At 41.2% G+C, this 23,798-nt stretch overlaps 1 long non-coding RNA gene across 4 annotated transcripts; it reads right to left on the bottom strand.

Annotated features, from left to right (window-relative positions):
- On the bottom strand, positions 1–18,235 carry LOC101697724 (uncharacterized). 4 transcript variants are annotated; one of them, XR_015441275.1, is made up of 4 exons: positions 17,973–18,235; positions 17,330–17,427; positions 13,260–16,955; positions 1–999 (listed from the first exon to the last, which is right to left on the bottom strand). It is a non-coding gene; the product is annotated as an uncharacterized LOC101697724 (long non-coding RNA). The 4 variants fall into 4 exon arrangements; XR_205353.3 differs by lacking the exon at positions 1–999 and having other exon boundaries at positions 1,013–15,679; positions 16,778–16,955; XR_002395820.2 differs by lacking the exon at positions 1–999 and having other exon boundaries at positions 1,013–13,355; positions 16,778–16,955.
- Positions 18,236–23,798: the final 5,563 nt, after the last annotated feature.

Below are 23,798 nucleotides of genomic sequence, written 5' to 3'. Positions count from 1 at the left end.
CAAGTATAAGAGGGTAGTAAATGAAAACCACTTACTGCTTTGCCAGCTTCCTGTACCACAAGTCAGTAACATAATCAAGTGAGGCTAACCAGTGAATATTGTGATAACCAGACCATAAAGCATTAAAAGCTGGTTAGGAAGCCACTAGGGAAGGAGCCACTAGAATACAATATTACCTGACCTCCAAAGAAACAGTGGGGTGGTCTGTATCCTACCTAATAACATCTTAGGTTCAAGTCAAGCCCAGCTCTAGAAAAATGTCCTCCCACATCTTTTGCCAACTGACTGACAAAGATTCTAGGCTTGACCAGACTTTAATCAGGCTTCTGAGCCTTCTCCTTCCCACCTGAACACTTCCTCCTGGAGTCTGACTTGGAAGTTTCCACAAAGTCAACTTAGAAAAAGGCCCCATCCTTAACATCTGATCGGGTTTGCCATCCTCCACCCGCTCTCCATGGGATGTCTGGTTACTTTGGCTTTCTTCAGCAAGAATCCTGTTATGTTGCTTTAGCTAGAATTCCCATAAACTCGCACATTTCCTTTTAGTGAGCTTTATCCTTCAAGAACGGCATTGAGTAATTTTCACTTTAAGGAAACACAGCATCATCAGCCACATCAAAGGAAGAATAAGTTGCTCTACAAAGTTGGAGCTCTGCTAACGGCTAATGGCTTTGAACCAGTGAAGTAGTTTCCCATTGCTTTCCATTTGCTGACTTTCCAAATTGCTCTGCCGAAGTTCACAGACAACATTTACCTCATAAGGGCCTCTCGATAAATCAAATTCTTTTAAAGTCACGATTTGAACTAATTTGTAGACACCAGGCCATGTCCCTGATGCAGAGTTAGGCTCCCTGTGTCTCCCTGTGGTCTTCTCCTTTCTCAGCCTCCTGCACAGCTGGCTAGGTGGACCGTGTGGTCAACTCTGCCAATGGACCGAGAATGAACAAGATTGTTAAACTGGGCAGCTCCACCCTCCTCTTCTTTCCTTGCTGCAGCAGTCTTGGGGATCAGGCAAGCCAGATGGAGATCAAGATGGAAAGAAGTGAAAGATAAAATTCAGCTGTCAAATCCACATCAAATTACGATTACAAATGAAAGCTACCTTTGTATGGTATTAAGCCCTGAGATTTGAGGTCTTTTCCCTTGGGTGAGTGTTAATTAACCTGGCTAATAGCGCTCTGCAGGGAAGCAGGCTGAGTACCCACAGGGTTTGGGCAGAAAACCTTCGTATCTCAGCAGCAGCTCAAACATCACATTAGAGAACAGAGACTGCTGCATATCATTTAAATTCACTGCTCAGTTATTTTTCAGAAGATCGTTTTCATAGCATGACTTTTCCACAGTGGCCATAATTACCTCTTTACCACTTCTTAGGATGATTTAGGTCTCAGTGAAGTCAACTTTACTAGACTTAAATCCTGAGTAAACAATAATATGCGCTCAGTTTCTATCCCTATCATGACCTAAGAAAGTGTCCTGGGAACAGACAGTTGAAGCCTAACATGTCCTTCGTGAGTGAATGGATGAATGAACCAATGAGCACATTCATTTCAAAAACCAGTCTGATTTGCAGGAATGTCATTGCCAACTCCTTTCCTTGTAAGGTAAAGTCCAGTGTCCTTGAGGCAGTGGAAAGAGAAGAGGCTATAAATCAGAAGTTCCAATCTAAATTGCACTTCTGGAATATCTGCCCTAAGACTTTCCGCAATATTTCTATTCTTCTTCAGACTATTTTCTATTTCCTAGGGAGATGTTTCATTGGACCATGAAAATTAAATGGGTGAAAGTTCTGAAAATACCTGATATCTCATAAGACAAAGGAAAGGATTTTTTTCAATGAGTATCAGTTACCATTTGTGCTCAGGGGAGCCACAATCTCACGAGAGAAGTAAAAAGAAAAGAGAAGAGAAATCAAAAACCCCCTCCAGTTCAGCAGTTCAGATGACTTATGATACATGACTACCAGGTGGCAGCATTGAGTCAATAGCATTCATTTTTTCCTGGAATAAAGGAGGGAAAATACCACTTCTTAAATTCTGTATGTAGACGTATCCAGTGTGATCACCAAAACAGACTCTTGCTGAAGTCTCTAATATCCGAGTGTTATGATCTCAAAGCTTTGTGGTGTATCATCTCATTTTTATTGCTAAAATTTAAAAAATATCCATCCATTTGCACATTATTATTATGATACAATGAAATCGGAGATGTTTTTGTTTTAAATTATTTTTCTGGAAGGCATTTGAATTTTATCAAAGCACAAGAGAGGCACTACCCATGAAGGCCTACTCCTGAATGGCAGGAAGAGTTTCCGACCTTCTGCCTCTGGAACTCTGAGGAATCTCAAAGGAGCGGAGGCAGCTTCCAGGGCATGGCCATCCTTCATCTCCAGTGTGTGGGCCTCTCAAGAGGTGACCTTCCCTTCGTCCCTCTGACACTCTCTCCCCCAAAGCCCCATTTTCTTCCTTCAAGACTTCTGGTCTCGGGTCTCCTTAGCCCCTTCCTCATCCTGCCAGCATCTGGCCCTGTCACTTGTGATGGTGCCAGGTGACAATCCTTAGCTCCTACTGCTTTTCGTATGAATGGGCTCAAGAGAACATGGAGAGGGAGCTTCCCTTCTTTTAAAACAAATCAAAATATTTAAGCCATTTAGATATACTATGGAATACAACCTTACCACTTACATGATAGCAAATGCTATCATTTCATCAGATTTCTTTCGCTTTTTTGCTTTTTGGTTTTTTTTGGTACCAGGGATTGAACTCTCAGGTCCTTGCACTTGTGAGGCAGGCAGCGGAACCACTGAGCTAAATCCCCGGCCCCCTTTAGCTTTTTAAAAGTATTATGAACTTCTAATCTTCACCACTACCTTGTTTGCCCTTCTGCCTCCCAGAGATAACTGTTACCTGGCATTTCATGTTTTGATTCTTTGAATACTTATTTATGTAAATAAGAGGTAGATAATTGGAAAGAGATAGACTTTATGGATACAGAAAGGGTATCTGAGGAAGAGAAGAGAAGGAGGAAGGGTAGGGGAAGGAGAACTAAAAAGGATCAAGATGTGATATGCATATGTATCAATTACCCAGCATGAATATATGTTTTATTTATCACAAACATGTACAAATACAAAGGGGAAAATACAGCATTGTTATGAAGATAATTCTGAACTGTGTCCAACTGCTCTGGAAGTGTAGAGTGTGAGACAGGTAGAAGGAGAGTCACGTACTTCTCATCTCTCCTTCTCGCTCTTCAACCAGACACCCATGCTGTGGTTGCCTGGCCCTCTCTTCCGCACTCTTATTTTGCAGGATACTGGCGTAGAAAACAGCAGGCAACTTAAACTCGCAGTGCCTGGGCATGGGGTTCCAGCTCTGGCACCAGTGCATTAGAGGGTCCCATCACCTCTCAGGGCTCCAGCAGGTCATCCACACAAAATGTCTGAAGTAACTGCATTTACATAAGGACCCTCAATTGCACGTCATAGATTTCATTGCAATTGAAAATGACACTTCCCTAGTCCTTAGAAATGTAGATCCAAATAAGAATACATTTTCCTCTTCTTGAGGTGCACTAAAGAAAATTACTATCCAGGAAGATTAACATTATAATTGAAGTGCTTGTAACCACTGCAGCAGCTCAGAAGAGAGGAATGCTAGTTTTGCCTTTGGATTTCAGAGGGAACTTTGCTGGGTTTTGCATGTTTTGTCTTTAATTTTGTTTAAAGTGAAAATTTTGCTGGTGTTACATAAATAAGATAAGGAGAAGGGGGGATTTTTGTTTTTGTTTTTGTTTTTTTGTTTATTTTTTTCCAGTTTCTAAGTGCTGAGCAGCCGACGTATGCAGGTGAACATTCTTCCTTGTCTGTCGATTCGTATTTCTTCTTTTCTTGATACAGCACTGACCATTTGCCTGGTAATAAGAAGACGCTATTTTTTGTCTGTTTTCCAGGTAAAGAAGTTGAGAGTCACAGAGGAAGGCCGAGGCTTCCAAGGTCACAGGGCAAACAAGGCCTCGAGGCAAGGCCCCCCGCTTCCTCTTGTGATGCCTGGAGGTCAGGGTACTGAGGGGTGGGTAGAGCCTGGGAGACGTGGACAGAAAAACACATTCTCCACTGAATCAAGGCTTTGAATCAAGGCTCCACTGAATCTCAGCTCGTCCAAGTCACAAGTGGCCTTATTTCAAGGAGACATCTGACTGTGTGGCACCCTCCCTCCTCCTTGAGGCTCCCAGCTACCCTGGCTTCTCTGGAGGCTTCTTGTGCCTCCCCTGCTGCACACCCTCGGCTTCCTGGGAGGTGCACATATAGTAGGTCTCTACACTCAAGATCCACCTTTAATCTATTAAAGCTATTTTTGTTTTACCCATTATATCCCAGGCCCTCACAGATATTATTAGTTCCAATCTGGTTCGATAGCCAAGTCCTGTCTGCCCAGCTCTCTGCTCTCAGCACTGAGCTTGCTGTACAGTTTTCTCCACCAGAGCCCCATCCAGAACCTCTGAGGGTCTGTCTTGTAAGCCCTTACCATTTTCCTTCCTAATGCTACTTAGGATGGTAAATATGTAATTGCGTGTGATTCTTTACTTGTATTTTTTCTCTTCTTCTTAATTCTTAAGACAGAGGGCATCAGAAAGCAGTATAGTCATTGTCTGCCATCACAACTGTACATAGAAGGTGATTAAACATTTGTCAAAAGCAGCAGAGACACACGCTCCCAGGTACTCATGTTTAGTTTAAGCCGTGGCACTTTACGGACTCTAAGTCCAGGTATCTGACTCACTATGTTTTGTCTGACAGACGGGAGCCTCACACAAGAGGAAACTTTGCTGCTGAAGCTGCTTTCTCTCTGTGTTTTCTAAATGGTCAAGTGGCACTGGGCCCTCTCTGTCCCTAGGGATGTCACCACCCTGGATTTATCATCATTTGGTGACTTTTTCCCTCTTGTTCACCATACAAACAAGCACTCATTCCTGCTGACTCTTACTAAATATTTTACACATCTCTCTCCTTCACTTAACTATAGACCTGTTTCACACCTCCACCTCCTCCCATCAGCATTACTTGCAACAGCAGTTATTTAAAGTCACAGTGTAGTTTGGCCTCACACAAGTCGTGTATCTGTGAAGCAGCTGCAGAACTCCTTCTGCTGTGTTCACTGTGTCTCTGTAGCAACTCCACTGTTATGCTTGTGATGAAAAAAATAGAAGCTTCAAATTTAGCTGCAGTATTGGTAGGGATCAATATAAAGGAAACCATTGGTTTCACACATAGTAAAATCCTCCACTGTGCAATATATAGTCATTAACTTGCAGAATCATAATTTAAATGCCAGGTAAGATCTCATCATCTTGCCTATAACAGGGATGGGATAACACGTCCTCTGAACCTGGACAGGGTCCTGACCAGGTACTGTTTCTAATGTTGGGGTCTCCACTACCTGATCCAATGGAGTGTACTATGGCTCCTCTAACCAAGCCATTTGTCTGCTCGACTCTGTTTTACAAAAAAAAAGAAAAGAAAAAAAAAGGCTTCGAGGTTAAAGAGGTTAAGGAATGAGCACACTGGTATTAAGGGATGGGATTAAAAAAACAGCTGTGGGTGACAGATCCTACCAGACAGAGCTCTGCTGTTAGCCCTGTCTCCTATCCTGGTCATCAGAATCCCATTTCCCAGCCTCAGTGACAACTACTATGCATAGGTCAAAGCTTATCTCTGTTGAACAGCGCATCAGACACTAGTGTGGCCCCTTCCTCCCTGTTTCCTCTTACTGTCCTTCAGACCCTCCCCTGTGCTCTTGCTCAGGGGGCTCTGACTTGGGGCCAGAGAGCAAACCCTGTGGCTGGTCTCTGACTTCTTAGTTCTGCAGACTCTGCTCCCTGAGCTGGACCCTTCTCTTCTTTCTCTGCTTCTCCCTCTTTAACACATACGCATCTTCCCCCGCTTCAGGGCGCCATCCGGGAAGCTCCCATCCCAGGTGGGCTGCTTGCTCTGCCCGGGAAACTGTGTGAGCGTTTCCGTTTCCGGCACAGACCGGAACTGGTTACTGTGCTTCCACCTGCTCCCCAGAGGGCGCTGTCCTGTGCAGAAAGGACCCGTGTCTTACTCATTTCTAGCAAACTTCACCCAGAAACGGGTTCAAACTATAAAAACACACACAAACTTCTCTCTAATGAAAAACTGCAGGGGATTAAGAAGTCAAATTCTTCTTTGTGTATTTCCCACAGAAATATTTATTGAAATAAAGTATTTAGAATCTGTTGCACTTGTGACATTATCCTCGCTTCTGATGTAATCCAAAACTAGGTAATTTTCTTGAAGGAATTAGTTGGATTTCAGAAACAATATTCATATTTTAATGTAGTCAAGTGTCCTTTTGTGTGGAAAACAGGCGTTCTGTGGGCCTGTGATGGCTTTTCGTTAAGAAGCTGAATGCTCAGCCTTCTGAGAGGCGCTGTGCCTGTTTCTATTGACGACGACGACGACGCTGTCAGGGCAAAGCGTCTCTACAGATCCTGACTACTCAGCTCTTGGATTCATGCCTGTGCTCCATAACTCTTTATAATTAGCCCCTTGATAATCTTCCTTCTCTCCAAAAATACGACTTTGCTACAGGGGGACAAGGACAATCTCTTTTCTCCAAGAGATGATCCTGGAATCCCACCACAACACCAGATAAAAGTCATGACGCTATTTCGGGCACACTTGTCAAATGCGCAGTGTGACCCATCTTTGGCCCTCTCTGCACAGTGAGCAGAGTTCACTGCAGATATGCGGGTGACAAGATCCTTCTCTGTGTTCCTCATTTTGAGTCAGGGTATTTTTGCATCATTTTGTTCAATATTTAATTCTCCCTTCTTCTTTCTGATAGATGTGTCTTTTCTTTATGGGATGAAATGTTACCCAACCTGGGGATTTAGCACATACTAGTTATGTCCTGGTTTTTACTTACCCACTCAAACTACCTTAGTGGGTCCCAGTTACTTCTTTGGAAGGTGGATCAAGGGCATTATTTTATTTCTGTGTCCACGAAAACTTTCTGGAATTGAGCTTGATAAATACTTTTTTTCTCTGCTAAGAAATAAGCTCCTGCAGGACACAAGACATGGCTTTCCTGCCCACAGCAGGTGCTATTTATGTGTTCAGATGAGTGAAACAAAGTGCTTGGTCCCCCTGTCTCCAGGTTTTCCCATCTTCCTGGCTTGACAGAGGGGATCTGGGATCTGATATGGGGGTTGTGCTGTCTTTGTTTCTTTTCACTCTTTGTCTTGCATCTGAATCCCTTGAAGCCCATGGAAGTTGCTTGCACCATGCCTATAAGAGCAGCCTGATCAAGTCCATGTCAGCCCCACCATGTGTTCTGAGCATGACTTGTATTTTTCATCTCTAGCATTTGACCCTCAGGAGTAAGATCATTGAGCGGGAAAGGTTTAGATTCTCTTATTCAGTGTTGTATTTCAGACACCTCAGATAGGATATGTATAAAGGAGAGGTTTAACCAATATTCACTGAATGAATGAAGATTAAAATAAAAAGACCCACACACTTCCCCTGAAATTCCCTCCTTGGTTGTCCTATGTGCTCTCTTCTTCCATTTTTCAAGTCAAATTCATGCTTTGCAATTCAACATGGGCACACTTCACATGGAAGGCTTCCCAGGTCATTCCCGGGCATTCAGCTGCTGTCCACTTCTTCTGTGATCCCCTAGAGTCGCTGCAGATGTGCCTTTCACACCACGTTGGAATTCTTTTATCAGTCTCTCCTGTTCTCCTAACTCTATAGCAAACACTAAATATATGTTTGTTGAACAAATGACCAAGAAAATATATAATGTTTGAAAGTAGCGAGTCTGTCTCAACAACAAAGATCAATTAAAATCCCTCTTGCTGCCAAGTGGCCCTGGGATGAAGAGGGCAATGAAAGCAAGAGATAGATTACCAGGTCTGCTAAGACACAGGTCCAAAAATGTCTTTGAATACTTTCCACTGATTCCCAGAGACTGGATGGGATGCAGGTGATAATTAACAATGCTTCCAAAAAGTTAGTGAGGGAACAAAGAATCTGCAAAGACATTCAAAGCCAGATATCTTAGGTAGGCACATTGGGCAAGCCATTCCCCAGGAGGGATGACTGCTAACTGTTGAAGTGTTTGTGTAAGGAAGTGAATAAAAGGCTATGTGTTTGTGAAAGTGCTTCATGATGTTCAACTGTAAATCATAGTTTTTGAGAAAACAAGCCATTTGTTATACCTGAGTATCAGATATGGCAAACACATGAATAAATATATTTGAAATATTTATCTCATCTACCTATCTATCTATCTATCTATCTATCTATCTATCTATCTATCTATGAGCTTTGAGTCCTTCATTGCCCAATTTCCTCCATAAATGAGGGCTCCGTGGAAATGTAGGGCAAAGATTATGCACTTGGAGCAAAGCTCATTTCAGTTCCATTCCATTTCTGTTCACAATTGCCTGTGTCACTTTAGTCAAATTTCGTTACCTGTCGGTTCTTCATTTTTCTTTCTGCAAAATGGGGTGATTAATTATATCTACCTCACAGAGTTTGGAGAGAGGATAAAATGAGCCAGTACAAGTAAATGCAACTAGAGTTAGGCATTATTTTGATGGAAAAATTAGGGATTATAACTCTTTAAACTTGTCTTGAGACACCTAACCAGGTCTCTCCAAGCCCTAGCTGGAGAATTTGTTCTAATTGTTTGCTTGTGCAGAAGTGAGCCTGCTTGTGCCCCTCCCCAGAGTCTGCTACAGGAGAGAGCTCATGATTTTTCTGCTCCTGTAATCCTGAGCCTTTCTACTGGTATTGCCTGACTCCCAGCCCACAATTTGTAATTGGTGAAACAATTCCAGAATAATTGCGTACAATCAATGGGTTACAGGAGCAACAGGGAAGAGTGAAATGATGTGTTTATTCTCATACTCCCTCATATTACAATTTTTCAAAATGTGTAGGGAAAATCCCAATTCTCCGTCACTTAATAACTCAGCTTAGCGCCATAATATGGAACCTCCTATATACAAGTTTCTCATGCTGTTAAATAGTCAGTAAAGCTAAGCACAGACATCAGTGAAAAAGAATCCAACTTCAGTATCTATCAGGTTTTCTGACTAGCATGTTAGTCTTTACTTTTACACCAGAGTGTTTCAGGGTATAAACTCAATTCATTCATTCATAACCACTTGAATAACAGTTTCTATATGCCATGCATAGTACAAGGCACTTAGGGATAATGATCCCCAATAATCTTTGCCTTTAGTTGCAATCAGTAGAAACAGCAACTTATATCAAATGAACTGTCATGAAATAGATAAGGCAATAGGAGTTCAGAGGAGGCACTTCCAAATGTGGAACCAAGTTGTCTTCTCATTCCCACAAACAAATGCATGGCTGTATGATTTATTGAAATCGTGATCCTACTAATGTAATAGTGGATTATCTTTGTTTTAGTACTGGAGATTGAAATTTGGGTCCCACTCAACTACATCTCAAGACTTTTTTATTTTTATTTATTTTAACTTTGAGAGAGGGTCTTGCTAAGTCACTAACCTGCCTATGCTGGCCACTAACTTGTGATCCTACTCCCTCCTCAGTGTCAGAAATGCAAGCATGTGTCGACATTCCAGGCTTATCTTCTATCTCCTAGTAACTGACTAGGCACATGAGAAGAATTGAGGCTCAGGTATACCAAGTTCCAGGCTTGCTTCTATTTTACAACAGCTTATGTTGTACAAACATTAAATTTGAAGTCTTAAAACAAATCTCTTAGGCCATAAATTCAAAAAAGACCATTCTACAAGAGCTGACTAAAGCTGAGTGTTGGTTTTGTGCTGCTGGCAAACCTCAAATCTGCCATGAGCTGTGAGACCTAGGAATGTTAAAAAGTTGAACTTCATAAGTGGAAAGATGCTAACTGAAAGGTTTATAAACCAAGAGCATCTTTAGTTGTCTTTAATCTTACATTTACAGAAGGTCATAGGAGCATCAAATACTAGCTGTAAGTTTCCTGTCTTGCTATTCATCTATCCCTACATGTTCTTGGATTTTATGTCTTAAATCAAAAAATAAAATTTTTAAAAACCTAAATAATTATAGTAACTTCCAAGGGAACTGCACTGTAGATTTTCACAGCTATGAGCCATTAGTGATGATGATGAAATAAATTGCAATAGGAGGAAATAATTATTGAGCAAACAATCCAAAGCCTTGGGCTAAAGGGTACACAGAGATCATTTTTTACCCTCTCAAAAAGTCCTCTGGGTTGCTGGGTTTACAGATGAGGAGGCGGAGGCTTTGTGACTGTCCAACCATCACTAAAAATTGAGCCTTAGAGCTGGGATGCGACTACACGTGCTTTTGGTCTCAGTGTGGAGACCTGAATGACACACGTGATTATTGACTTCATTCACTGAAACTCACTTTCTTCACAAATGATGTAACTGAAAGCAAAGTATTACGTCTTGTGCCTGGGGTCAGTTAAGAATTGACAGATAAAAGACAGCAGCTTAAGTATCCCAACTCTGGTTCTATTGCTACTTTGCGCTGTTTATCAAACCCGATTTTCGTGCAGCTCTCAGTAGAGATGCTTTCCCCGCTCTCCATTTTTACCTTGGTAAACTCGCTCCCATAGCTCATGCCATTCTCCAAGTCTTCCTTTAGAGGCCACGCAGTCAGGACAGGCCAGACTGGTGACATGGGTAAGATGATTCTCAGTGACTTAGAGCAAGGGCTGTTTGCCTTTGCCCTCACTGTGTGGCCACTGCCAGGCAGCTCGGGGGTCAGTTCCGAGTGTCCCTGCTCCACAGCCCACACTGGCAAAGTGCCCACATTCTGGGTGGTATCCCTCTCCTCTGCAGAGAGAAGGAGAGGGCTGAATACTCCCTGGAATCATCATTTGGGGTGGCACCTGGAAGTCACACACCCACATTCACAGGCCTTTAGCTGGAAAGAAAGACCCAGATCTACCCCAAGGGTCCCTGAAGAGTCTCTTACATTTTTCTGGGATGTGGAGAGAAATTCCTGTTGCATGCCCTTGAGGACTGCCGTAGAACTTCCTTACAAAGGAGGCAGAGCCTGGGTCCCTTGTTCTCAGGGGTGGCTGCATCTGTTTTCTGGAGGCCAGGGCTTCCAGGATTAGTCTGTTTGCCAGGTTCTGGTGAAAACTCCTTCCACTCCTGCCTTTACTAGTCCTTGGCTGCTTTCTTACTCTGCAGATAGTCCCTTACTAGGCTCTCGCTGGTTCTCCCTTCTTGAACCTGTAAACTCAGAGCTACACTTGGGTCCTTCTTATGAGCCCTTCTCACAAGGGAGCTAGCCAATCTCTCCGTACTGAAATACCACTCTCCTCTTCATACCCTGCAACATGTTTTATGCCTATTCTTTTCTTCCCTGTGGTTCTGTCTAAAGTTACAGATCATCTCCAGATGATAAAGCAAAGAGGAGAATTCTGTTTGTAATCCATTCCAATTCTCTTTCCACCTGCACAGGCAGGAGCAGAGCAAACCACCATGTCTGCTTCCTCAACACAAGAGTGTAATGAAGGACACAGATACCTGCATCCTTTAGTCTTTGGACCACTTGAGTTGTGGTAGAGTTGAATCTGGCATCATGAGGGGGCACTGGTAACACTGTACTCGCAAAACAGCCACTGGCCTTTTTACATGCTTTATTAGTCAGTTTTCCTATCGCTGGAAGACAATCCGTGACACTCACAACTTAAAGGAGGGAAGGTTTAGTTTGGCTCATGATTTTGAAGGATATTTAGTGCATGGTCAGTTGGCTCCAAGACAGAAACCTCATGCAGAAGGGCGTGGAGGAGCAAAGCCATGCAGTTCATGGTGGCCAGGAACCAGAGCAAAGGAGCAATGCCAAGAGAGATGACTCCCAGCACCAAGCTCTAAACACTGAACTGATCACAAAGCTTGGCTCCCTTGGTGACCCAGACACCGTCCTCTCCATCAAACCAGATGCTGTAACTTGCAGTTCAGCAGCTCTGGATAGAAAATCAAGTTATACGTCAGCCCAAGCCCGACTGGCGGCTAATCTAGGATGGTGCAGGAGAATTGCAGCCAACCTTGCATTTGTCAGAAGAGAAGAAGGCACTTGTCTACAATTTGTGTTCAATTCTTGCTGGACATAAACTTTGCAAGTTTTTTACCTTAAGAGAAAAGAGAATTTCCTCCCTGGGCCCCCATTCCACTCTCAACAAGGAACTCTAGTGCGCACTGTCCTCCATGGCTACTGGTATCATCTAGATTTTTTATCTCTCTAGCTCGCCTTGGCCACATGTGAAGGGAATGGGGAGTTTCCTCCTGGAGAATTTCACAGCTTCGTTGTCCTGAATTCAGCTCATGGAAGACTGGTGATTACAGGGTTATTTTAAGTCTTGGACAAACTCCCTCTCTTTTTTTTTCTATTATTATTTATCTTAGCTTCATGGTTCTTTTGGCAAAACAATTTCCTTACAAACTTTGCTGACTGCTAATTTATTTTTCTTCACCCTGTCTCATGTGCTACCCAAAGTTCTTTCCTAAGTCGTAATTCTGCATTCAGATTTATTTCCCTGCTTCTGTGCTCTGAGTCTCCTCTCTTTCTCTAGCCAAGGGGTACTGATACTTGGATGCATTCTGAAACTATCCATGGGAAGGCACACCCTTATGCTGTTCTTTGCAGGGTTAACTCTTTGTTCAATTGAGAAATTTTTCTGGGTCGTTCACAAGAAGCCTTTTAAAATTGCATCTTTTACATTCCTAAGCCTAGGAATCATTGGCTTTTCCAACCCAGTATAACTCTGAATGCCTGGTTTTGGCATTTTCTTTCTTTTTTGCCAACTACCCAATTCTTTCCTGAGCTATTTTTTCTTTTATTTAATTCTTGCCAAAGACACCCAATGACAGACACACACACACTAATGCATCTGTTTATAGCTTCTGCTTTTTGGATCATAAGGAACTCAGTCTGATCTCCTAATCATCAGGGCAATTTTCCCAAATGATGTGCTGCTCCATGCAAGGACCTCCAGCTGTCCAGGGAGCCATACCAGCTTCCTCTCACCTGCCTATCTACTGTGAAGGAATGGCCATGTAAATGAAATTTAGTTTGTTTTATTTAGTTTATGTTGTTTTGTTTTTATACCAGTCTTCCACTGGATGGTACCAAGTTCTGGTTAAGTCAGTGTGTATCAGCCTCTGTGAGACACATGAGCCCTCACTGGTACCTATTACAGAGGACTGGTCCTTACATTATGGTCTCGTGTGCTGGGATATTCTCTTCAGAGTCCCAGGCTGCTTCCATTTTGTGGCTGCAAAAATCACCCAGGAGTCCTCTCACTTGGCAGCTAAGAACAGAAAGGAAGGAGGTACATGTAGGGTATTTCAGGAATTTGAACGGAATGTAACAAACACTGTTGATGTCCTCATTTTGTTGGTTAGAACTCAGTACCTACATCTGCCATTCACTCTTCTGGGGGGAAAAATGAATGGGTTTCGTGAAATTATAGCATAGTCTCAAGTACAGTCTCCAAATGTCTCCCTTTCTGCATTTTCTATCCATCTGAATAATAGCAACTCTTAGTTGGCCCTAGATACTAATGCCTAGGAGTCTACACCCGTATGTATTCTTGCACTGTATTTTAATACTCTTGCTATTTCTTTCCTTAATGCCTATTTTCCTACCATGACCACTACCATCTTAGCTTTCTCTCTCTCTCTTTCTCTTTCTCTCTCTCTTTTGCCACACAGCTGCTCTGCCTACCATCTGTCAAGACAAGACTTTGCAGGTCTGTGATACACTCAGCTGATAAAAGTGCTTTAATAAAATGAACGTATGATCAGCTTACTCCATGGATTTCAGTATTCCATACATATATATATTTGAAACACAAAGGCCCTTTAATGATCTATCCTTATTTGTCCACCCAGAATTATCCTTAGCCTTTTTTCCCTCTCCACTCTTCTCCAGGGACCATGAACTACTCTTTTGATAATTTCCCACCCACTTTTCAGTCCCCAGGTGTATTATGACTCTTTCTCTCCATTATCCTTCCAGAGAGATTTTCCTATCTGCGTGTCATCCACATCTTCATCCTTGTCTCAACTATGGCCTTCACTGGGAAGCCTTGTCCTCCCATCCTCAGTGTGGCCAGTGGGCGCGCTTCTTGGTGTCTCTACCTCACCATATGTCTCTTCTCATGTTCACACACGACCCACACACAGACTTGCTGGCCAGTCCATCAGCTACAGGCAGGGACTATTTTTCTTTTCAACTTCATAACCCTCAGCATATGGCTCCTCTCCTGCCCTGGAGAAGGCCTCAGCAGAAGATTAGATATCTGCTCTACAAAATCCATAATGGCTAAGCATTTGTGCTGCAGGTTCCGTGTACCTGGGCTTTGTATATGAAAGAGTTAACTCAGCAGTTCTTAGTGTGCTCCAACCCTACCAGCTCATGGCTATCAACATGTAATCCCTTGAAAATCCTGCCTGACAGATAGTCTCTGAATTCCTGGAGTCCTGGGTTGCTCTAGATAATTTATGCTAACAATGCTACTTGGGGTGTTGGCCTTGGCCTAGTCTCTGTTTGACATCTGAGGGTCTGAAGATGAGTCTGGAGGCCAGCTAAGGGATTGTCGCTGCTTTTATAACTGGTCCCTAATAATCCCCTGGGATACGAAGGTTCAGATGAGCTTCGCTGGTGGTGGGACAACTTCACACTGGTTCACACAGTGGCTGGGAGCACTCAGCACTGTCTGTGTTACTCCACTGAGGGCGAACAGCTGGAGGCTTGTGCTTGGTCACTCATGTACCCCATCCTATTAGCCATTGCTTGTTTTATTATCTATGTTCTTGATGTAATAAATGGTAAGTATAACATCTGCTCAGAGTTCCGTGACACCTTCTAACAATTGGTGACTTAAGAGGCTCTTGGAGACCCAACATCACAATGAATCTGGTTTCACATTAACTGTGTAACCAGAAAGAGATCAGCCCAACCCTACAGTCTTTAGTTTTCCATTTAATATATAGGGATAGTAATAATAATAATAAATAGTGGCTTCCCTCTTAGGCTCATCTGAGAATTCAATATTGCATGTAAAGCATTGCATCAATTAATAGTGATCAATAAATATTAGGTGTTGTCATTGATACTGCTATGCCATGAACATTTCCAAGTTATTACATTTTTTGCTGATGCAAATATTATTGAAAAATACCTATATAGTATTCCACTAAAAGATAACACAGTGGTTTCTTTGGCCACCACTTTAATGTTGAATGCCTCAGTATTTCTCATTATTTTTCTGATAATAAATAGCATGGCATTGAATATGCTCATGGAGTGCATATATATGAAGTCTGCCAAAAAATGCATGCACACTTCAGGAAAAGAAAAACTTGTAGAAATATTTTAATACTAAATTTATTGAGACATCATATGTTAATACAAATTATTACTTTTGGTCTCTATAATTACAAGAGGTACTCAAAGTGGTGGCCATGAGCTTCCAGACATTTATTAGTATGGTGAACTGTTGCTTGGATAACCTTGGTCATTGAGATTACTGCACCCACATTTTCAATTTCTTCTTTAAAGGCTGCCAGTGTAATGGGTTTTCTGTAATATACAACATCCTCTAGGGTCCCTCATATGAGGATAAACCATCTGTCGAAAAAACATCATGCTGTTTTTCTTTTCCTGAAATGCGTATACAATTTTTTGGTGTGTTCTGTATTTAGAATAATGTAATTTCTTCTGACACACTTCAAAGATAAAATTTCTAGATGACAGTTTGCTTCCCAAAATATTAATGCTATTTTTTCTTAAACTTTTAAAAGCCAAATAAGATGTTGTCTATTTTCTAAAACCCATCAGGGCAAAGGGAAGAAATGACTTCTTTTGGATCAAATATCATGGATTAATAAATCAACCTTAAGTGATCATAAATTTCCTGAAAATAAATTGAAAAAATAATTTTAACTCCCCCTGGTTCTGAAAATGGAAGGTCTATATTTACACAGATAGCAATTCGGTATACTCTCCATTCATACATCTCTGTATAAGAAGAGAATGCTTCTAACAAATGCATAAAGTAGAAAAAAATAACCTCCATTGGCAAATCTACATCTATTAGAGAGGATTAAGGGGAAAAGAAAATATTTTTACCTTTGGATCCACTGGAGGAATTAATTCATTAGGCAGCATTATGTTAATCACATTCCTCATAATGTGATAGTCTTGTCATTAATGTTTTCACAAATCTGAGGCAGGAAATGATTACTTTTCTACAGGAGAATTTTAATTCTGACTTCTCCATGTATTTTGCTATCATGCTATCATCATTGCATTTTCACCTTTTCTCTACACCTTTATAATTAAATGGAGGTGACAGGCCAAAGAAAAGTTGGAGCGGCAGACTACGCTTTTATCCCTGTTGGAACTTTCTTAGTTTTTCAGCTCCAACTGCCACTGTCATGTAGGAATAATGCATAGACATCTTACGAACTCCTCCTGCTAGAAGAGGAGACTGTAATGTGCTGAGGTCACAGAATGACACCCCAGCCATCTCTCCATGCTGCTAAAGGGGGAAGAATTTGCAGGCTCATTTCTCTATCACCCAACCACCTGGCAGCAGAAGACTCCTGAAGCAAGGAAACTGGGAGTCTCTCTCGCCAAGGTGAATCCTTTTACCAGTGTTGAATAGGAGCTGTGGCTGTCACATAACCAGAGAGAGAGACTGGAGGGGTCATCTGTTTAACTCACCAAGATTCTCACCCACTTCCCTGTAAACACTTCCATCTCCAGGGCTGGTATCAATGTGTCCTTCATGTCCAGGTTCATGTCATCCGTATATCTGTGTCATCTTCCTCCTGTCTCTGTACAGCCAACCTGAAAACGCCTCTCTGATGCCGCGGATATCTGCGACTCCTTCTCTGTTGCCCTAAACAACACAATGAGTAGTTCAATCCCAGGTACCAAAAAATAAATAAATAAATAAATAAATAAATAAATAAATAATAATCCAATGAGCTTGGCATACTTGGGCTTGCGTCGTTGGAATTTCTACCCAAGAGCACTATCTCCCATACACCATCAAAGTATCAAAAGATACATTTTGTTTGGTTTGCTTTTACACGGCCAGCAGGATTGCACAAATAGCAGTGGTTAAAAAAAGCATGTTGTTGAACAAATGAACATAATGGACACTGGTAAATAAAGACTATTGTGAAAATGTGCACCATAATAAGAAAACAATGCTTAATTTAGGAACATTTATTACCTCTTAATTTACAATTGTATTTGAAGAATACCTACTTTGTCTTAAGTACATCTCAGATTTCCCGGATCCACTTCTAATAAGCTGTGTGAGTTTGTACACATAAATTAACTTCTTTGATTCCCAGTCTGCTGGTCTGCAGAGAAGACAGTACTTTCTAACTTACAAAGATTTCACCAGCAATTAGGAACAAAATAACGAAACTTTCTCTCAGTGCAGTATTCGCATACCGATGGATAATTTCCTTCTTTTTGCCCCCCTAACTGAAAAAAAATGAATAAATTAAAAAGTACAATCTTTTGCAATGTCCTATGAGATGCCCTATGCTTTGGATATAAGAAAGCTGGAACCAAGAACATTACCCTCAAAACTAGTCTTGCCTGAGTTGCAGGCTCATAAGGGATATTCCCAACACTAAAATATGTAGCGATGCATGCTTATGTTCCTGTGACGTTTCACATCCCAGAAAGCCTCCCTTATTTTTCCTGGCATGGACACTGAGGCTCTGAAGTCCAGTGGTACCCTCATGGCTGTCCAGAAGGAAGCAGCAGAGCTAGAGTATGGACCCCACTTCTCCTGGCACCCAGCAGAACAATTTGCAGTCACTGATACCCCCATCCTCAAGAACGGGTGTCTAAACACCCATTCCAGCAGAGACTTCTCTCCTCGGTAGCCGATCACCTGTTATTTTCCCAGTGGGCTCAATTTTCAGGAAGCCTCTCCTTTTCCAGCTCCCAGCCTCTTGCTTCTGGAATCCAGCAAGCAAGACTTGGTAAATATGTCATCAAAGCCATATGTCATAAATCCATCAGCCTTCCCGGCTCTGTCATGTTGCTGCCGGAACCCTGAGAGCACAGCCCAGGTAGATGTTGGTGAGCCGTAATGGAAAACAAATGAGGCTGCTTTCAATGAGCTGGAACCTTCTGCCTGAGTTAATGCTTCAGTGTATTTGTTTGCTTCCTGCAGCTGGCTAAGCAGTTTTGGAGACCGTGACAACAGTTTCCATGGATTTGTTTTTATCCCTCATCAGACTTGACACGCAGCCATTCTGTTTCACAATTTCTGCCTGGAATGGGTTCCTGAGGAACTTCAATGGGGCACCTGATGGATCCATCATGGCTCTGAGAATGAACTGAGGACCCCTCCCAGAGCTGCTGAGGGAACAAAACTCGACAAGCCCTTTGACTTTTTCTGAACAGTGCAGTGAATTATCCTGTGCAGGTCCTATGAATATCTCCTTCAAGGCCCTGGTGGACTGAAGGAAATCTAGCTTGAGATCTGGGGCAATTGGGCTTTAGGGAAAATTCTCATTTACACTACAGATTTACCTAACCACAAGACTCTCTTGGGAAAACTTGTTAAAAAAATACAGATTTCTGGGCTTCACATCAGATTTTTGAGTCACTGAGGGATAAGCCTGGGTCCCTATATTCTTAACAATCTTTTCAGGTGCTGCTTTCCATGAGATACAGTTGGAAATGTGGGTTTCCAGGATCTCTATGTCACCTAACATCTTGTATTTATAATCTGTGAAGCAGCTTCGGCAATAGTGGTTTGGATCTTACCTGCTTCCAGAAGACCTGGAGTTTGCTAAAAATGTAAATTCCCTAGCTGAGTTCAAATCCTTTTACACCAGGCTTTGCAAAGTGACTTTTATCCACATCAGAATCTGGGAGCAGCTAACTGCTTTCTTTCTCAAACTTACTGTTTGGAGATATTACAAACTCATAAGAAAGCTGTGCAGATTAGAGGAGGTAAAGATTTAGCACAGCGTCTGCCGTAGGTAAATCACTGATAAATGTTAGCTATAAATGCAATAGTTTAGTGCTTTTCTTAGGCAGGAATTGTATCTTCCACTTCTGATTTCCACATCAGACTATGAAGGAGCATCTGGCTGGTCGATATGTTCTTATTGATCAAGGCTACTCTTCTACTTCAAAAGTTTATGCTCCTTTCTCATGTCTATTTTTGAACTGGAAGAATCTCAGCAGAATGAAAACTGCGTTTTGACCAGAGCTATTCTTGTCCCCATAAAGTGTTACATCTGGAGTTGCTAAAGTAATGTCTTCTGAGATGGGTAGGGTGGTTATTGTTAGTCTCATTTCATGTATAAAAATACACTTCCAAAGAGGAAAGGTGACCTTGACAGGGTTAGTCTGTTGGTTGGTTTTTCTAAAAAGCCAGTACTAGAACTCTGATGCTTCATCTTCCATCTGGTCTCTCCCACCCCACCATACTGCTTGTCTCAGCTGTGATTACAGGACCATCCCCATTATCCACTTTTTCCAAACCTTCTTAGCTTCTTCTGCCTTCATTCTCTGCTTTCAGCTTGCAGGGGTTCCATCTTTCCATGTTGGAAGATCTTTCATTTAATACACTATGAGTGAATCACATGGAGGCACTGGGTACAGAGGAGGTTGGTCATTTGCTTTTGACAAAAGGGCAATATACACAGGAGGCAAGTTGTTGGTGGATATTCAGACATCGTGACACTGCAAAAGGTAAAAGAGAGCCAAGTGGAAATTCTTTTTCTCAAATCATCTTTCAGAAGATAGCTTCCTGTTTGCACATCTATGGATGCTACTGACAAGAGGGTTGCTAGACCATCATCTTTGTAACGAGACCTACCTGTTGACTTGGGTTTTAATGTTGGAGAAAAGCACAGATCCCACAGGATCACTGAGTATCTTGGGAGTTATTTTAAGCACAATCAACTTTTGAGTGCCAGTGGGTGGGTGTAACCTGGAGCAGGCACTGGAGCCCATGAAGACAGGCCATGTGGGTGATCCTATCCAGCTGGGAGACCCGAATCCTTTGATTGGCCCTGACACTCTTGCCCTGGGCCTCTCATTCAGGTGTTCTACCCAGTGACTATCCTGATCCAACCTCAGTCCAAGGTTTCAGGAGAGTGAGATGTGATGGATGTTTTCAAACATCCCTTTCTGGGACCACGTCTCCATTTGGAATTTTGCAATAGAATTTACTTCATGCTAGACATTTAACTTCATCAGAAAATTGTCATTCAACTGAACTTAGCATTCAGATTAATTAAAATATATTTCTTTATTACTTCATTTTATTCTCTCTTCATTTTATACTCACTAAGAATAATAATCAACTCTTGAAGGACTACATTCAATTCTGCCTTTCTTATTTTTGTTTCAGTTGGTTTATTTTGGAAGTTATCACCTCAGTTTTACAGAGTGATGCATAAAAAATAAAATAAGTATTTAATATACACAATCAAATATATCTGAGTTGTGGGAATAGGGAATCTGGCGGTGGCAAGTGGTGGCTGATTTACCCACTTCCACCTCCAACTTTGTACATTTATAAGTACTCCAAGTTCTGCTATCTGGGGCAACCAGTACCACTTTTTCTCCTTCACTATGCCCTCTTGACTCTGCTCAGTCCACACTGAAGCTATAACTAGCTGAAAAGTTACATTTATTTTGTTAAAATTTCACACTCAGCAATAGCGGTTTGAGCCCTGACTGCTGTCCTCAAGAAACAGCTGGAATCTTTGAATGTTCCAAAGGGATCCTCTCATTCTGCCATGCAAAACTGATAAAAATTCAGATGGACCATGTTTTCAGGGCTGGTGGGGCTTCTAGGAAGACATCCGTGTCAGATCCAAGATGTTGCCAGAGTCTGGCTGAGTCTGGAGACGATGTGTCAATTTCAGAGAGGGGATTGCTTTGCACACAGCAAGCACAGGGATGGTCTTTCTGGCTTTGGCATGAAAGTTCTAGTTGTAACTTTGGATTTATGTAAATTTCTTAAAATATCCAGTAGTGGTCATAAAATAAATAATGAATATCTTATCTGTTCAGCTGCCATAAAAATATAAGCTTAAACAACAGATACTGATTTCTCACAGTTCTGGGACTAAGAAGTTCAATATCAAGACATTCACAATATCAAGGGGGATGTGTTTGAGGGCCCCTTTCCAGCATCCAGGTGGGTAACTTGTCATTTGGGCTGTCCCTGGCCCTTCCTGCATGTGTGATGTTAGCAAAGAGATTCCTCTCTCTTCCAAATCTTACAGGGCACTAATTTAAAAGTCCACCCTTACAACCAAATCTGAACATAATTATCTCCAAAAAACTCCACTTTTAGGAACTATCACTTTGAGTACTGGGGTTTTGACATATGAATTGAAAAAGTTTCATATATAACAATAATTAGTCTAATTTCATATTGTTTGTCTGCAATATAAAACTTGAACATATTGAAGAAGCTTATGTAATTTTAAGTAAAGGATTTCCTTAGAAATAATCAAAATTACAAAATGAATAAGAAACTTAGTGGGACTGATGTCATATACTGAAATGTTTATATTGATAGTTGCAAAGGTTAATCTTGACTGGCTTGGGAGACATCTATAAGATAAGTAAAGGACACTTCTGGGTAGGTCATGTTCATGACCTTTGAGACCACGTCTGGCCCTGGCCCCCTCCTCCAGGAGCTCTTTCTCTATACTTTGCTTCCTGGGTGCAATAAAGTGAGCAGCTTTGTTCCACCAAGCCCTTCCATCAAGCTTTCTACCTTGGAACCACCCAGCCATGGACTGAACCTCTGAAACTACGAGCCAAAATAAACTTCTCCTTGCTTAAGTTGCATTTGTCAATTATTTTGTCCCAGCAACGAGAAAGCTAACCAATACGATAGACTATAAATGTAAATGCAAATAGTAATTTAATATAAAAAGAAATGCTATACAAATCTTGAACATATTCTTTTAAAAATCATGATAATAAAATGCTAATTCCTAATTTAAAATAAAATTTAAATAAAGTTTTAGTTCAAGTCCAGATTATATTAACAATGATTATATTGGATTCGTAGAGATACTTTCAACTAGACTTTAACATTAAATAGAGCTGAACATTATTAAAACTAAGGCTCTCTACTAATAAAAGTAAGAAGCAGCAGTAGTGCACTTATAAAATCACATTGTAAACAAACAGAAGGCACAAGAAAATGTAGGTTCTATAAAAAAAAGAACAATTTACTACAGTCATAAAATTTTTCTTGTGGCAAGGGGGAAGGAGTCATGTGGGATGTTATATTCCCTGTATCTTTTTATACTTTGTTTAGATTCTTAGCAGGGAGCTTACACTGCATTACTAAGTGGATAAAAAATTTAAAATTCTGTTGAGAACACTTGGAAAATCTAAATAAAATAATTCCTATTTTGAGCAAATTGTACATCATGATTTAATTCATCCTCAAGTTAAAAAATTATCTTCATAGAAACTACTTCAAATAATTCTGTAGAAAAATGTACATTTTACCATTGCTTCTGGAGAATATATTATAAGTCCTTTGGGCATTTCTTACATTTACTTATGTTGCTGTTTTATAGAATAAGTATCATACCTAATGAATACTAAAAATCTTAAAATATTCTCTATTCATTGGGAAAATGTAAATCTTTTAAAAAAACTCCTTCAATGCATATAATTACCACAGCAACTTGGGAGCAATACAGATTTTTATACATGTGCAGAATTCAGAGGAATGTGCTTAGAATAATCTCTTTAGAATCTAGGATACAACTTCAGACTAAGTTGATATGGCAACTTTTGAAAGCAGAACCTGTCATTTAAAGAAGCAAAATGTAACACGCGAAGGACTCAAAGTCAGCAATAGTTACAGGATCCCTGCCTGCTGTCCTGAAGACCCAGTTAAAATCTCTGAATGTTCTGAAAGAGTATCAAGGAAAGTCCTTGCGCTGTTTCCTCATTCTGTGGTGGAGGATTGCTGAAAACTTACATAGACTAAGTTGGAAAGGTCAGCAGGTTTCCGTGAGAAGCCTCTGGAACGGCATCCATTGGAAATGAGATATTCCAGGAGCCAAAGTCAAGTCTACCCAGCTGCAAAAAAAGAGGTATTTCCATTATTGTGACCACATAGGGGTGTCACCCTTCTATTGCTTATTATTATGTACTTTGCATCATGGAAAGGTCAGTCTATCGAGAGAGAGAGAGAGAGAGAGAGAGAGAGAGAGAGAGAATGGAGTCTTATGCAAAAAAGATACCATGTATCATTGTCAGAGAGATTACTTTGCATTTAACAAATGCTATGTCAACCATTATGCTGGTTTCCCCCACAAATGTCTCTAAGTCATAGCTAGGACATATAAGGTGATCATACATATCTAGACACAAAACCTTCCAGAGCATTAAGAGCAAAAGGTACTGTTTCAATAACATTGTAAAGAGTGAAATAAATGTCATAAGTGAAAATGAACAAGGACAGAAAAACCTTCACTGGGCTGGGCTATGAGGAGACGCAGGTTATCCTGGAAGAGACCAGATGACAGGGGGTGTCTCCACATTGGCAGCTGTTGCAAGGAGTTTTTATAGTAGTACAGGCGGACTGGACTTCAGGGCATAGGAGAGGTTCACCTGGGAACCTCCAAAAGTGATTGAAAAGAATTGATGGGAAAGGGAACTTGGGAGTTCTTCGATCTTTAGGTTAAAAGTGAATTGTAATATCAAC

The sequence above is a fragment of the Heterocephalus glaber genome, unplaced genomic scaffold, assembly GCF_053883595.1.
Source record: "Heterocephalus glaber isolate CG9 unplaced genomic scaffold, H.glaber_assembly_v1.0 deba00001509, whole genome shotgun sequence".
Taxonomy (NCBI): Eukaryota; Metazoa; Chordata; class Mammalia; order Rodentia; family Bathyergidae; genus Heterocephalus; species Heterocephalus glaber.
This window is presented reverse-complemented; position numbering and strand designations above follow the sequence as displayed.